The 8,179-nt window shown below is 38.6% G+C and overlaps 1 long non-coding RNA gene across 1 annotated transcript; it reads left to right on the top strand.

Annotated features, from left to right (window-relative positions):
• Positions 1 to 1,606: 1,606 nt before the first annotated feature.
• On the top strand, positions 1,607 to 7,644 carry LOC128691285 (uncharacterized). Its single transcript, XR_008407418.2, has 3 exons — positions 1,607 to 1,748; positions 5,014 to 5,132; positions 5,659 to 7,644. It is a non-coding gene; the product is annotated as an uncharacterized lncRNA (long non-coding RNA).
• Positions 7,645 to 8,179: the final 535 nt, after the last annotated feature.

The following is an 8,179-nucleotide window of genomic DNA, read 5'->3' as shown; positions in this document are numbered from 1 at the left end:
CACACTGCAATAGAGAAAAAAGAAGTCCCACTGGGGAGCTTCATTGACTTATGTAAAGCTTTTGATAAAGTTGACCCTGACTTGATCCATATAAAACTGTCACACTATGGTATAAGGAGGCACTCCCTCAACTACCTAAAGTCTTACCTCAGCAACAGAAGCCAATGTGTGTACACAAACGGGGCAAACTCTTCCGCACAGCCAATTACAGTTGGAGTCCCACAGGGAAGTGTCCTAGGCCCTCTTCCCTTTCTCATATACATGTACATAAATGACCTACCAAATGCAACGCAACTACTCAAACCCACACTATTTGCAGATGACACTACATACGTCTTCTCTCACCCGAGCCCAGTCATGCTAGCCAATACTGTAAATACCGAATTAGAGAAAATATCTACCTGGATGAGTACTAACAAACTTATTCTAAACATTGACAAAATCTACTTCATTCAGTTTGGTACCAGAGCCACAGACGTTCCTCTTAACATAATGATAAATGGATCACCTATCACAAAACTCAGAGGGAAAATTCTTAGGCATCCACCTTGATAATAGACTCAAATTTCAAACACACATACAACAAATTTCCAAGACCGTAGGTATACTATCGAAGATACGGTACTATGTTCCACAGTCAGCCCTCCTGGCCCTATATCACTCACTTATTTACCCCTATCTCACCTATGGAATTTGTGCATGGGGCTCAACAACAATTAACCATCTCAGACCACTAATTACCTAATAAAAGGCTGCAGTCAGAATAATGATAAATTCCCACTACAGGCAGCACACTCCACCAATATTCAAAACTCTAAACCTACTCACCATACAAAACATCCATACTTATTACTGCACCTACTACATACATAGAACACTTAACTCTGATATAAACCCTCCCCTCAAACATCTCCGTACTAACCTCAACAGAACACATGACCATAACACAAGGCACAGATCACTCTTTGATGTCCCTCGTGTCCACCTCACCCTATGCAAAAACTCAATGCACATAAAAGGCCCCAGAATCTGGAATTCATTACCTGTGAATATAAAAGAAACACTGTTTATAAATTCAAGTCTCTTCTCAAAAATCACTTACTCACCCACAACGAAATAAATACTGAATAATTGTATCTCTAAAATGTTTCTCATTACTGTATCTCATAAATGTCTAACCTGTGACCCAATCAAACTTTTAATTACATTACCTAACAGATTACTCCATACTATTGAATGCACAACAACACAGTAAATGACCATATGATCTGTCTTTGTAATACTCATTTGTGCTAAATTGTTATCTGTTTACATTAATGTTTTTACCACTGAATATATCATTGCTTAGTTAATCTTAAGTTAATTTTAAGCCTGCCCATAATGCTCAGCATGCAAGGGGCTTTGGCATGTTGCTCTGTTAATAAATGTATTCCTTGTACTTCTCTGTATCATGTTCAAATTAATAATAAATAAAGAGCCCCTCACCCATGACTCAAGAAATTAACCCCCTATTCTTAAGACATTATGTTGATTAAACTGTTTACATAATTTTTAATACCCAGGAACACAAAAGCTTCTTTTCCCTGTAACCTTTCCTCAACAGCTTGACCACTCTCACCTCCTGCAGCGCACTATGAATCTTGCATCATACGCTCACCACCGCAGCTACAAGGCCATCGACACCTTCAATTTGACTGCAGCCCGCTGTAGACACTTTCTCCAGGGAGTGTGCCTGCCATTTTCACCAGGTGAGTTGCAGGTACACTGAGAGGAGTGGAGGATGTAGGAAGTAGTGAGGGGTTTGGACAGCCATGTGACCATAGTAGTATATAAACCCTTTGACTGTTGCGGCCATATATATACGTCTTATGAGGTACCGTGTTTGACGTATATATACTCGTAAATTCTAGCGGCTTCAAATCAAGCAGGAGAAAGCTGGTAGGCCCACATGTGAGAGAATGGGTCTGTGTGGTCAGTGTGCACCATACAAAAAAAAATCCTGGAGCACAGAGTGCATAATGAGAAAAAACAAACTCCGACCATTTTTTTTTTTAATTAAAATGCCGACTTTGTGGTCTATTTTCGTATAGTATTTATGGTTGTATTCTCGTTTTCTTGGTCTCATTTGATAGAATGAAAAACATGTTATAGAAATAGAGGTGATTTTGATTGATTTTACTATAAAAAGAACCTGGAAATGGAGCTCAAAGTAGGGGAAATGTTTGATTTTTGCCAATGTTCAAAAATAAACAAATGATGTCATTGTCCAATAAATGTCCAACTAGCCATTCTGATATGCAGTCATGAATGGGTTGATGTTATTTATACAATTGTTACAGTATTGCAGTAGTCTGCATAATAGTAAGTCTTCTATTTTTTTGTTTGAATAAAAATTCAAAATAGAAAGCAAGAGTAATATCAGAGGGGCCTGCGAGACATGACTGATGAACAAAGAAAATGTTATTTTAGAGCCAGGAATGTCTGCATTGTTCATTCTGTACCTTATTTTGAAATTGTCATATTTTTTAATTTTTGTGAAATTGGCCAAATTGCAAATTTCTATCCACATTATTGGGTAGTTGAAATCAGTAAATGGGCAGTTTCTTTTACTCAATCGATAGAAAAAATGGAGTTCTAAAGAAATAGCTATGAGTTTGGTCGACTGGAACAACGGAATTAGCCGAAAATAGGGCTCAAAGTGGGCGAAATCGCCAGTTTGTAAATATCGCCAAGGTCGCTAACTTCGCGAGAGCATAATTCCGTCAGTTTTCCATCAAATTTCGTTGTTTTGGTGTCATTACAATCGGGGAAAAGATTGTCTATCATTTCAAAAGAATTTTTTTTTTTTTTTTAAATTTTGCGACACAAAGGGGAAACACCTCAGGATTGGGGGTTGCAACAGTCAAGGGGTTAAAAAGCAACTCTCTGAGGACCCAAGTAATCTAGTTCTTTGTTATCATTACACTATATTTGTGGGGAACTGCTTTTCTGTAAGGGTCATACAACACCTGGGAAATAAAAGGTAGGTTTGTTTGAAATGGGAGGTTATCTCCAATTCCTTGAAGTGTCCAGGTCAGCAGAGTGATTAGAAGGTAGTCATGCCATTGCCAAACCATTGGCTGGCTTCAAGTTTTACAGAACTTTTTTCCTTTTTATTATAATAATTCCTTTTTGATTATAATAATTTTCAGAACTGGAAGCACATCTAATGGCCAAGCATTTGGGGTAAACACTGATCAACTAGTCTCTTGCTTCCTTTGATTCTCAGGCTCAGCTGTCACATTTCCTTGGATTAAGAGCTGCTCATTGACATCAAGGCACCCTTGAGGGGTTGGCAGGGATAGACAGGAGTGGGTAAGAGGCACTCAAACATTGACCAGAGGAGCAATGTATGTGGCATAGCTTCATGGTCCCCATCTCTTAGGTTGGGAACTACTGATCTAGTGTATACCACATACTACCCAAAACCTAAAAAAGTATGGTTCAGTTGCCATCTGACTGGCCCCTGGCCTTCATATACACAGCCTGTTCCTGTGTACTGTAATTAGTGTTCTCTCAGTCCAGTCCTCTTGAGTTCTGGTACCAGTCTTGAGATTTTTTTTTTTTTTTCATTAATTTAAATCAGGGTAGAAGTGCTTAACCAGTAGGGGGTTGTAGTGTCTGGGGTTTTGAACCAATGAAGGGGAACACAAGTAGTTCATTGGAATCTTTATATGCTTTGCTATGCTTGATCACACATGGGCTCTGTGCTGGCACTGCATATGCTAAGATGAAAGACAATTCTTAGGTTAACTAGCTTTGCAGAGGCTGTATGATTGCTAGGTACTTCAACTGATTTTATGTACAGCATTATTACATTAACTGGGAAGTGCAAAACCTGTAGAGGTTGTTGTTATTATAATCATTAAGTGCTGAACCCATAAGGGTCATAAAGCTGTAGAGGTCATGCATGGGAGGTAATCAAATTTGATCCAAGGAAGGAGACAGTATCTTTAATTCCTTATGTAAGAGACCTTTACCAATCAACGGAGTGCTGATGCTGTGGAAAATATATAGTATATTTTTCGAAAATAGTGTATTTTATATGTAAATTGATGGCCTATTTTGTATTTAATAAAAATTATATTATAAAAAGTGGGAAGCTCGGCGCCTGCGCTGACGAGCAGAGGAGAGTCACCATGTTTAGAATGAGCCAAGAAAAATGTTAGTGAAAATAGGAAGAATTTTCGTCGCTCTAGAGCTTATATTGGGCTTACACTTCTCAAATAGGAGCCGAAATTGTTGGATGTGCATTTCTGCATAAGGTGAGAATTCAGGCGACTGGACAGGACAACTCCAGGAACCTCAGATAAGCTGCCTAAATTAGGTTTGTAATTCTGACCAGTAATATCATCATTAATTTAGTTAGAGGGGGTTTTGTACATGACACACAGTAATCTCCAGACAAATTGGTGAGTGTTATGATTATAAATTCTCCTTCTGTTATATAAATGTGTATATGTAATCATTTATTAATTTTAATATACAGTCCACAAAATTATAATTTTACCAGAATTCCTGGTGATGTACATTTCATTTGCAATTAATATAGGTCTAGAGTAACTTGTGGATATGACAGTTGTAGGTATTGAAGGGGGACATTTTTTGTGACCTAGGTGTCCCAAAATTCCTACTTGTCTATGTAACTTTGATAAATAATAGTTTGTTACCATTTACTGGTATGTACCTTATGAGTTACATCCAGATAAATGTAATTTTCCACAGATGCTATGCTTGCTCCCTGATTTTGCAATTTTTATGGTTTCTGCAACATCTTGCCTGCCAGAATATATTTCTTGTTAGATCATCTTACTCCCTCTATTTTCATTACTGTGTAAATCTCAGGATTGTATTTAAGTAGCAGCATCAGGTGGGTTAGCCATATCAGATGAATGTGGGCTGTATCAGGTAACATAAGGTTTTATAACTGAGCTATATCAGGTGTGTGAAGGTTATACCAGATTGGTGTTTCAGGTGGTGTCGAGATGTGAGGGCAATGGGGAGGTGGTGTACCATGTAGAGGGAGAAATCAGTGCCATTTGCACCAACATACTTGCCAACACCTTTTCTCCACACTTTTCACCAGATATTAGGTAAGTGATGAGGCATGATCAGTAGTTGGTGAGCATGTGTGGATGATAGAGGGCAAATGATGAAGCGTAATGGATGGGGTATGATGAGTGAAAATGAGGTTGGAAAATAATTGAGGCAATAGGTGATGGTGGTTACATTGTGGAGCTTGAATATCCAGGAGGCTGATGTGAGCAGGTTAAATTAGTGAATGGAGACAAGTTATTTTTAATGTATGTGCTGCTGGAGTGTGAGGAAGGTAACATTTATGAAGGGAAATTTTGGTTAGCCAAACCAGTCCTGGAGGTGGGAAGGACAGTGCCTGTACTCTGAAGGGTGAAGATGTTGCAGTTCAGAGGGCCATCTAAATTGTGATGTCATTACACTCCTGGTAAGATAATTGAATGATAGTGTTTCCTCATTCTTGGGTCACTCTTCCTTGGTGGAATAATAATAATTTATCAGTATTAATGTGTGTCCAGTTAACGTAACAGATAAATCACTAGTACATGAAGCCATTCTGGTTTGTACCAATTCTTTCCCTTCCAGCCCTTGATGTGGGTGTGTCAATCAACCACTGAGAAAGGAAGCAGAAGGGCTTCACTGTGGCTTCCAGCTAACTTAGCAACGTGTAACTTATTGATCTGTATAAAAAAGCTGCATTTTTATTAGTTATTCTGTTTTGTATAGATCTTGTTATTCCTTTTAGATATATATCATTGTGATGAATAGAAGTATGTTTATCAGAGCAAATATGTTAATCTTTTTTTTTTAATCTTTTGGGCCATATATTGTACATTCTACTGAGGACTCTATGGCTGTTTTCTTATATACATGTAGGACACACTTTACCATGTATATTATAATTTACGTATTTTATATATACACATACATGTTATATATGTATTATTATATAAAAAATTGTGTGGTGAAGGCTGTCTTACATGCAAATTAGGAAAACAGCCATGAAAATTAAATTACAGGTATATTTTAGCTTCCAGCTGAAGTCCTAAGTAAAATGTGTAACAGGAAGGTCAAAATATATAGGGTAAGACGTCAAGTTAAAGCTAAATGCTGTACTGATGTAAGCCCTGTGCTCAAGGGCAGGAGAGTCATTGAAGCTAGTAAATATAAGCAACCTGGACCAGGAGAGAGTTCCAGGCAAGGACTTAATTTGCCAGAAATGCTCAGCATGACAAGGGGCTTTTTATATAGTAGTATGTTATTGATGTCAGCTTGGCCTGTATACCTTGTTCTTGTAGTAAATACACATATAATTACCCTCGATGTTCTGAACTTCCTTTGCATCCCTCATGGTTGAGGGAAAATTTGGGTTGTTGTGTTTTGTCAAAGGAACTGATTCTCCAACAGCTAAGAGAAGATATGTTAATCAAGATTCGTTGTATCTGCAGAAAAGATGTTACCTTTGAGCCTTTGATATACCTTTGAAGAATTTCGAGAGTATATCTACTCTCTGAGCCCGGCCATGGGCCAGGCTCGTCTGGTGCTCGCCTGGTCAACCAGGCTGTTGCTGCTGGAGGCCTGCTGCCCCACATATCCATCACAGCCTGGTTGATCTGGCACCTGAAGAAGATACTTGTCTAGTTTCCTCTTGAAGGCTTCAACACTTGTTCCAGCAGTGTTTCTGATATCTTCTGGTAAGATGTTGAAAAGTCTGGGACCCCGGATGTTGATACAGTTTTCCCTTATTGTCCCCACCGTACCCCTGCTCCTCACTGGGTTTATTTTACACTTCCTCCCATATCTCTCGCTCCAGTATGTTGTTATGGCAGTGTGCAGATTTGGGACCAAGCCTTCGAGTACCTTCCAGGTATATATTATCATGTACCTCTCTGTCCTCCGCTCCATACATGTTATATATGTATTATTATATAAAAAATTGTGTGGTGAAGGCTGTCTTACATGCAAATTAGGAAAACAGCCATGAAAATTAAATTACAGGTATATTTTAACTTCCAGCTGAAGTCCTTAGTAAAATGTGTAACAGGAAGGTCAAAATACACCTACCATCCAACTTACGACCAAGCTTGGTTCTGACCAACCGGTCTTAAGTCAAAATGGACATAAGTCGAACCTTCGAAAATTGCAGACATATTGGGTAGGGCATAATGTCAAACCTTTCCTATATAAACTACCTACATAATACTGTAATGTAATGTACAATCATTATTTCATTCTTTTTACCATAATTTACTTCTATTGTTTTATTTTAATTATTTATGTACTGTATATAATGTATACATGGTAGTGAACTGTATTGTAAATTTTACATCGCATACAGTATCATATGTTACTGTTATCTTTATGTATTGTCGACACAGTGGAATGGGAGAATACCACTGGTAGTGTCATCCTGCCAGAATGTAGTATAACCTATACCCTAAGTAAAGAAAAACAACTCTGGAACATGTGTAATATATTATCCGGCTGGCTAGCGAGGTGGCTGGGTCTGTGGTTGGCTGGGTGGCTGGGTTGCTGGCTGGACGGGTGGTTGGCTGACTGGCTGACCGAATGTGGCTGTCTCTCTCTGTATCTCTCTCTCTCTCTCTGTATCTCTCTCTCTCTCTGTATCTCTCTCTCTGTATCTCTCTCTCTGTATCTCTCTCTTTGTATCTCTCTGTATCTCTCTCTCTGTATCTCTCTCTATCTCTCTCTCTCTCTATCTCTCTCTCTGTATCTCTCTCTCTGTATCTCTCTCTCTGTATCTCTCTCTCTGTATCTCTCTCTCTGTATCTCTCTCTCTCTGTATCTCTCTCTCTCTCTCTGTATCTCTCTCTCTCTGTATCTCTCTCTCTCTGTATCTTTCTCTCTCTGTATCTCTCTCTCTCTGTATCTCTCTCTCTCTGTATCTCTCTCTTTCTCTCTCTCTCTCTCTCTCTCTGTATCTCTCTCTCTCTGTATCTCTCTCTCTCTCTGTATCTCTCTCTTTGTCTGTATCTCTCTCTATCTCTTTCTTTCTTTTTTTTTTTACACAGGGTTTGACAAGGTTAAGGATCCCTAGCTTTATTGACAAGCTATTTACAGGTTAAGGACTCCTAACTTTATTGGC

Source organism: Cherax quadricarinatus, chromosome 36 (assembly GCF_038502225.1).
Source record: "Cherax quadricarinatus isolate ZL_2023a chromosome 36, ASM3850222v1, whole genome shotgun sequence".
Taxonomy (NCBI): Eukaryota; Metazoa; Arthropoda; class Malacostraca; order Decapoda; family Parastacidae; genus Cherax; species Cherax quadricarinatus.
The sequence above is the reverse complement of the archived record's forward strand: the minus strand, read 5'-3'. Positions and strand labels throughout refer to the sequence as shown.